This window comes from Podarcis bocagei (assembly GCF_964188305.1).
Source record: "Podarcis bocagei genome assembly, chromosome: 6".
Lineage (NCBI taxonomy): Eukaryota > Metazoa > Chordata > Lepidosauria > Squamata > Lacertidae > Podarcis > Podarcis bocagei.
In genome coordinates, this window is record NC_138130.1 from 3,660,050 (window position 1) to 3,668,979 (window position 8,930).

General features: G+C 39.6%; 1 long non-coding RNA gene across 2 annotated transcripts; it reads right to left on the bottom strand.

Annotated features, from left to right (window-relative positions):
• Positions 1 to 761: 761 nt before the first annotated feature.
• On the bottom strand, positions 762 to 8,196 carry LOC308589521. Of its 2 annotated transcripts, none has more exons than XR_014009348.1 (3): positions 8,014 to 8,196; positions 4,163 to 4,311; positions 762 to 969 (listed from the first exon to the last, which is right to left on the bottom strand). It is a non-coding gene; the product is annotated as an uncharacterized lncRNA (long non-coding RNA). The 2 variants fall into 2 exon arrangements; XR_014009349.1 differs by having other exon boundaries at positions 762 to 1,037.
• Between the last annotated feature and the right edge of the window lie 734 nt (positions 8,197 to 8,930).

Consider the following 8,930-nt stretch of genomic DNA (forward strand, 5'->3'; position numbering starts at 1 on the left):
ATGAGGATTAAGCCACATAATCAATAGACCAAACTGTGCATGAATCCCTATTGTATTTAGGAGGTGATATGAGGGCTGCCTCTTTGCTCCTTTTGCCTTTGTTTTAAATTGCTTGGAGCAGCTCTGTGACTACACCCTTAAAAAAAAAATCCATTTAAAAATGCTTCCAGGATGTGACTGTACCTTACAGGGCAGCCATTTTTTCCCTTCCCCAGGAAGGGACTGCATGTTATGATGTACAGTCACTTCCTCGAAGCATTTTTAAAGGGGTTTCTCTTTTTTGTCATGCAGCCACAGAACTGCTCTAAGCAAATTCAGACATCTAAAATGTTTGAGGAAGAAAGAAGTAGCTTTCTGAACACCTCATAAGTGCCTTTTTTGTTGTTGTCCTTCCATGGTCAGGTCAAAACTGTTTCATTTCTGCAGGCTTTCAGGAACCGACTGCTTTTAAGGAAAGGGCTTTGAATAGCGCTGTGCTGTTTTTACTCTCTGCATTTTAATAGATTTTTTACAACATTTTAATTCTCTTATAGTTTAATTACTTTTTAACTATTATATTTTATATGTTTTAGCTAGCTGTTTTAATTTTTGTGGCCTGCCTTGAGTCCAAATTCTGGGAGAAAGGAGGGATAGAAATAAATGTTTGTTTATTTGAAGATACTTACCAAACAGATTCAGAAAACAATGGGCAGAGAAATATAGAAATGTTTTAAAATAACATGGTCACCCTATACAGTCTTTTCAGAAAGACAAGTGTGCACTATGGATGTGGTTTCTTAGTTTTGTGATCTTCCTCTCACACATTTATATAAAATGCTATACATACTCACATCTCTGTTTTTATAATTCAAAATATCACTAGGAATATATAGATAGATAGGCAGATACAGCCAACAGCATTTTTTTTCTCCTTCAGACATTATGGGTCTTGTTTTGCTGTTAACAAACTTCTTGTGTCACACCATTCAACTGGGGCCAAAAAAGAAAAACTTCCTGATGCAGAAGCAGATGATTCTTCTGCGGCTGACCTCCCAAGCCTGGGAAAATTAAAACCATCCAAGTTAAATATAAGTTCTTCCATTTAGAAAATGTCAGTCTGGCAGCCTTTACCTGGCCGTTTAGCTGGAGCTCCTAACTTGACAGAGAAGTGAGCCTTTTTGGATAGCTAGGGGTTAATCCAGCCTGCCATCCAAGCCAGGGGAGAGAAGCAGATTCCCAGATGCCCCTGCTAGAGAAATTAATCCTGGAGCTTAGCATCTGGATCCTTCAACTGCCAAGCTTGCCCCAGTAGTCTGTTTCATCACTGGGCCAGATTAAATAAGAATGATGAGCAGGAGCAGGTTCTGCACCGTCAGCGACAAGGAAAAAAACACACCTCCAAACCAAATCAGTTTTACCATTGCGTGTTCCCATGCTAATGTGCATTTAAACAACGTGCCACTTTAAAGCTATATCAAAGAAATCACAGCCAAGCTGTCAGTGTGCTTTTCACAAAAGTTAGAGGTAGGGGAGGAAGTGTATATAGACAGTTCCATTAGGACACCACCTGTTTCTTATGTATACAGTTTATAGTGTGGGACTAATGTATTTTGTTCCAGGCATTTTGCAAAAATTGCCTGATATTTTCCTCCATTTATTAATGCAACTTGCAACAACAGATGGGGCTTGAGCTGCTGAATTCTGATCAGGATTTCAATCCCTTGAAGCTCAGCCATTTATTACAGCAGGGAGATTACTTTGGAAGTAGCAGCAACCGGCAGCATCTGAATATTGAATCAGATTTTGAACAATATAAAAGTGAGGGTGTTTGGGACATCACTCTGAGTCAGCAGGAGCTGACCAGCTCACAGCCGTAAACTTGCTGACTGTTTACAAAAAGGGCACTGATATCAGCAGGCCTCGTGGGGGGACTCAGGGTCAGCCTTGTGTGTGAGCTCGGACACAAGTATTCTCTGGTTTCAATCTGATAGTAATTTTAAAACTGAAAGCTTTTGCAGATGACTTGGTTTTAACACTACAGGAGCCAGAACCTAGTACGAAAAGAGTTTTAGAACTGATTCATGAGTTTGGTCGGGTGGCGGGATTTAAGTTGAACAAACAAAAAACTAAAGTTTTGGGGGAAAACTTGACACCTTCAGAAACAGATGGGCTTCAGAAGGAAACAGAGTTAAATGTGGTTAAAAAAGTGAAATACCTGGGGGTCAACTTGTCTCCAAAAATTTGAACTTATTTAAAGATAACTATGAAAAATGTTGGTCAGAAGTTAAAAAGGATCTAGAAACTTGGTCAAGACTGAAACTTTCCTTGTTGGGTCGAATAGCAGCTATAAAAATGAATGTTTTGCCAAAGATGTTGTTTTTGTTTCAAACCCTACAGATCGTGGACAGAGTGGAATGTTTTGGAAAGTGCAGAAGGATATCTCAAAGTTTGTTTGGCAGGGCAAAAAGCCCCGAATAAAGTTCAAAATACTAACTGATGCAAAAGAAAGAGGGGGTTTGCCCTGCCAGACTTAAGGTTATATTATGAAGCTGCAGCCTTCTGCTGGATGAAAGATTGGTTGCTTTTAGAGAACACGGATGTCCTAGATCTGGAAGGGTTTAATAATTCGTTAGGATGGCATGCATATCTGTGGTATGACAAGGTAAGGACTCACAAAATGTTCAAAAACCATATTGTCAGAAAAGCAATATTTATGGTCTGGACAAAATATAAAGACTTATTAGAAAGTAAAACCCCGAGGTGGTTATCTCCAGTGGAGGCTAAGGCCCGAAAAAAACCCAATATGGAGGCCGGTTGGCTGAAATATGGGGAAATAGTAGAAAAAATTGGAGAAAATTGGAGGTTACAGAGCTATGAAAAACTAAAAAATAAGGTGCAAGATTGGTTTCATTATGCTCAAATTCAAGTCGGATAAAAAAACAGGATTCCAGGTGGAAAAATCGAAACTAGAGACAGAACTGTTAGAACCAAAGACTAAGGTATTATCGAGAATGTATAACTTGCTGCTTAAATGGAACACTCAGGACGAGATAGTTAAATCAGCCATGATAAAATGGGCTCAAGACATTGGGTACAACATTATGTTTGAAGACTGGGAAAGGTTATGGACCACCGGTATGAAATTTACGGCATGTAATGCCTTGAAAGAAAACATTATGAAAATGATATACAGGTGGTACATGACCCCAGTCAAGCTTGCTAAGATATACAATTTGTCTGATAATAAATGTTGGAAATGTAAGGAGGCTGAAGGGACATTCTTTCACCTCTGGTGGACCTGTCCCAAAGTGAAGGCCTTCTGGGAAATGATTTACAATGAGTTAAAAAAAGTGTTTAAGTACACCTTTCCTAAGAAACCAGAGGCCTTTCTCTTGGGCATTGTCAGCCAAAAGGTGTTAAAGAAGGATGGAACGTTTTTTATGTATGCAACTACAGCAGCAAGAATTCTTATCGCCAAACATTGGAAGACTCAAGATTTACCCACACTGGAAGAGTGGCAGACGCAATTGATGGACTATATGGAATTGGCCGAGATGACTGCCAGGATCCGAGATTTGGGAGAAGAAGCAACTGAGGAGGACTGGAAAAAAATTAAGGACTATTTGCAAAAATTTTATAAGTTATATGAATCATAAGAATTCGCATGATTTGGAAAGGTTAGCTCCAGCAATGAGAGTGGACGATATATGAAACTAAGTTATATTAATGAAAGGACTAATGTTTAAATGTTTAAAATAACATCATATTTGTCTTTAGAGTAAATTGTTAATAAGTAATTTAAACTTAAAATGCAACTATCTGAAAGTACAAAAGAAACGCATGAAACAAGGTTATAATTTGCTGATATTTTTATTGTTAAGAATGCACGGTGAGGGAGATGTGGGGAAGTCCGGTAAAGGACTTCAGAAGACTGAAAAAGTCTTTGAAATGATGAATTTTTCTTTCTTTTTTCTTTTCTTTTTACTCTTGTTTCTTTGTATTTTTGACTGTATGTCTTTATCTGGAAAAAATGCAATAAAAAATATTATGAAAAAAAAACAATCTGATAGTAATTTTAGCCCTGTTTCTTACACTCATTTCTGACAAAATTTGACTTTTGCCCATAATTTTTCACATGATTACATTTCTTGGGACATCTTATATGCTATCTTCTCACCCTTACCTCTCTTTATATCCCTGCTTGTGACCGCCACTCTTTCAGCTTGACCTTTTTCCCTTAGCTGTCCATAAAGGCTCCTGCTAAATAACTTTGCCCAACGTCCCATGCTGGAGCTTTGTGGCTCAGATTCCCAGAAGGGCAGGAGGACTGCCCTGCAGAGCAAAACAGAGAGTAACTCAAGAGCAAAACTGAGGAAACAGCGAAGAACCTATCCCCCTACAGCTAAGAGTAAAAACAAGGAGTTATGCAACAGAGGGGCTGCATGAGCAGCATCTGGAGGGCATGTGGATAATAAAATGAAAGTGAGGCTTGATATCAGTAAAACTGAAGTCAATGGCCATTCGTTGAGAACAGTAATAGGAAAGGACCATGCTGTCCACCTTCTAAACACTGATGTATAGCTACGTACCCAGATTCAATGGGCTCTTATGTGCCCCCTTCATGGCCCGCCTGCATTCAGGAGTTTCCATTTGTGCATTTGGGTTTCTTGTGCCCACCTCTAGAAATGTCCCATCTGATTTATTTGTGCTGGAACATTCTACTTGAACACCTACAGTGAACCAACTCTCTCATTCCTTAAGCACAAAACCCATTTTTTCCACAGCTTAAAGGTAAAGGTAAAGGACCCCTGACCGTTAAGTCCAGTTGCGGAAGACACTGGGGTTGCGGCGCTCATCTCGCTTTACTGGCCGAGGGAGCTGGCGTTTGTCCTCAGACAGCTTCCGGGTCATGTGGCCAGCATGACTAAGCCAATTCTGGCAAACCAGAGCAGCGCACGGAAACGCTGTTTACCTTCCTGTCGGAGCGGTACCTATTTATTTACTTGCACTTGATGTTCTTTTGAACTGCTAGGTTGGCAGGAGCAGGGACTGAGCAACGGGAGCTCACCCCATCACGGGGATTCGAACCGCCAACCTTCTGATCGGCAAGCCCTAGGCTCTGTGGTTTAGACCACAGCGCCACCCGCGTCCCTTTTCCCGTGACTTAATGCCCCTTAATACTTATCCCAACTGAACCAATGTCTAAATATGTGCAGAAAGGTGAGTGATTAATTCCTGATCCACATAAATAAGCAGATTAGAATGCAGCTATCCTTCAGTTTTCACACTTCTCCAAATTTTGCAGTATGGTTCTGACTTAAAAACCTAGTCAACTGCACATAAAATGCAAGTTTTCGTGCTTTTTAAAATTGCAGATTGATGGAGAAATGTAACAGAATAGACTTAAGGAGGAAAAACTATTCTGGAGCAGAAATAGATGGATCTGTCCATCCTTAAGAATATGTCATTTTTCTGCTTTCCTTTTTAATGTCTAGTTATGTCATGAAAGAAAGGTTAAAATTCTAGTGGTCCATTTAAAAGAAATGTTCACCATTCCAGACTAGCATGGAAGTTGGTTCTAGGCATTACTTTGGAAAATGCGAAACAGAGGCACAAAGTTTGTAGGACTATTACAAATAACACTCAAATATCAAAGTGTATTTTAAATTTGTTAGAATTGCTTCATAATAACTGCACAGTGTTTTCAGCACAAGCAGCAGAATCACATTTCTTTGTCCTCTGTCTCTGCATTACTTTTTAGACATAGATTCAGCATGTACAGGTAGTTCTTAGGCACATTTAATTGTTTATTGTTTAGAACAGCCTTCCACTGGGCATTCACCTGGTGGTCATAGGTGACGAGGAATTGTATGCCAGCAAGGAAGACTTTTTTTTTACACAGGCTGCCACAATCAGGGCAGGTTGCCTGCTCTGCCTCCTTCCCTCTGGTGCTTGGCATGGCAGTGATTGGGCTGGTGGTGCCTACTCACAGCTGTGCAAGATTTAATCCCAAAGAATCGAATGAAACAATTATGCATAAACAGTTTTGTTCTGCCCATAAATAGGCTAATTTTGTTTTTCTAAGTTGGTAGCTTTTGTAGGTTCATTCATAGGGCTGGTTTAAAATGAGAAAGTTGGTAAGAATTACAGTGGTACCTCGGGTTACAGACGCTTCAGGTTACAGACGCTTCAACTTACAGACTTCGCTAACCCAGAAATAGTACCTCAGGTTAAGAACTTTGCTTCAGGATGAAAAAAGAAATTGCGGCGTGGCGGCAATTAGCTAATGTGGTACCTCAGGTTAAGAATGAACCACCAGAATGAATTAAGTTCTTAACCCAAGGTACCACTGTATAGATTGTAAACCTGAAGAATCATCACATTATCTTAAAGCCAGGGAATTAGGGAGAGTTGCTATCCACTAAAATTAGGGCCTAAATGTTGAGCTTCTGAGGCATTTGAATACCTGCTGTTTTGATTTTCCAGTCCCCAAATGACCTAGGTTCTTTTCTATGTAGATTTTGCTTCATACTTTTTCAAAACATATATTAATACTGAGGAATTTTGATGGTATCCTTGAAAGACAGACCTGCATGAAACCTTTTTATTGATGCTGCAGAAGTGGCTTAGGTTTCTGAGGCTACTCACCTACAAAACTCTGATTTCCAAGGCAGCACCCTTAAAAGATAATGAGTTCCCAAGAGAGAGAGCCCATATTTTACATCAACACTGAGTTTTCTTCACTGCTTGAAGGAATTATTTTGGTTTGTCTGTGTGACATGGGACTAGGTTAATTTAAAGGTGGCTTTGGGCTCTGATGTAGATGTGCAATCTGTTGGGGGAAACTCAAACACAAAGCAGAGAAGGTGGCGGTTTTTATCTGATGAATGCCTGTTGAGATTTAATTGTACACTGGCATGTATTAGTGAACTGGACACCTATTCATTTGTGAGTAGCTACAGACAGAGCCCTGCTGCTTGGCATTATACTTTGTCACCAGCTCCCCCATTTTATTGTCTCCATATCTTGGTTACTTCAGCTGAAATTTTGACAAGTGACAAGCTGGTGACCTTAATCTGTCCATTTTACCCTCTTTGCTTCCTCTTCGATGAAAGCACACAACTGGGAGGTCAACCTTTGGTAGGGACCTAGCCTATCACAATGTCAATAAATTGTTATTACAGATGTTCCTAACTTAATGCTCCTCACTAATATCCCTGCAGTAATGATTTAAAAAGCAAGCCCCAACCTTTATACAGTAAGCCAGAATATCCTACATTACAAGTGGAAAGCTGAGGCTGAGAGATAGTGACTTGCCTAAGGCCCCCTCAGTATGGGCCAAATTAGAGGTTATCTTGCCAAAAGCATGCAATCAAGTCCCAAGCTTTTTATAATGGGAGACAAGAAGGTCTGAGGGGAGGAAGAGTGTGGTGGGAGAAGAGGATATTGAGCATATGAAAAACTGCTACACCTGCACACCTGAAGTGATACAGTCCAGACTGTTGCCACTTCAGTCTACACAATACGTAGATCTGCTTACAGAGGCATTTAGGAAACAGCAAGGAAATTAAAGTAGTTTCAAATTTACCTACAGGATTTCCACTTCAGAACACTATTTTAGATTTATTTGTAAAGATGGAAATTCACTCTTAGAAATGTGAGGGGATACCTACCCCCAGTGAGCTAAGATGTACATTGCACTGGTATTATCTTTACTGCATTTTTCAAATAACTCATCATAACAAACCATTGTTGCTTGGGGCACATTCAAATTATAACATTTTCCTCACTGAGAATGAGTACAATGTACCTCTGGAGCTGTTAAGAGTATCCAAATATGCTCTGCAAACATTCAGAAGCTAAGAGCACAAACCTAGGAGAGAGCGCCAAATTAGCTTTACTTAAAAGGATTTAATGGGAACCTAATTTTTAGAAAGGTTACCGCCATTTGGCAATTAGACGATGATAGGGAGACAGAAAGTTCTATGAATTAATACCAAACTGCTGTGAGTAAGGTAATTAATTTATTCTCACCCTTTGGTGACATTAAATTGATGCAACCTTCCTTGATTGGCACTGTGATAGTTCAGAACTAACAAGATCAGACCATCGCTGTTTTCTCTTTGGCTGATCATTTTTTCTGTATTTTTCATGTATTGTGGTGGAGATGGCAAACTAGGCATGACCCATGGGCCAAATCCTGTTATCAGGGATTTAGATCCTGCAAAATAGTAAATCAGTTTATGGTAATATGGTTGCCCAGTTTCACCTATAAGAAAGAACATTTTCAAGCTGCATAAAAAAAGAACCTGGAAAAGTTAATAATTTAATGATACACCTTTTTATTTTCTTCTTTTCATATGTAATATGCGTGTAATATGCACACATTTGTATAAAATACTGTGTCTGGGTGTAAGGGCTCCGTGGGTGTGACCCATCATTGCTAGATGGTCCCAGCTTTATTACGCAGCCTGAGGGGTCGGTTTAAGTGACAAAATACTTCCAGCCTTCGGCCTGGAGATCCTAATAGCTCCAAAGAATGCAGAAATTGTTCACTAGTGCATTATGAAATTGGTATCTCATCAATATATGGGGAGATATATTATATTTCTCTTTGAATTATACCAATTATTCCTTAATTTACACCTAAAAATATGAATCCTCACATGCAAATTTTATGCGTTGGCGTCGCTTTGGTCTTTTTTTGCTGGTGCAAGTCCTCCTTTATCAGCAATTCATAACTGGCCATCCTATGTCTGTCTCAGTTTGCTCTTAGAGCCTGTGTTCATGGTTCCACCTGGTTCAGATAATTGTGTTTTCTAAAGAAATACACCAGTGTTCTCTCTGCCTAATTTGCACATCAAGAAAATGTTTTGTGTGGGCACTGTAGCTTGCTTGAAAGCTCTTCTCCTTGTTTGCTTTCCTTGCTGTAATTTCAATTCAGTTGGTTA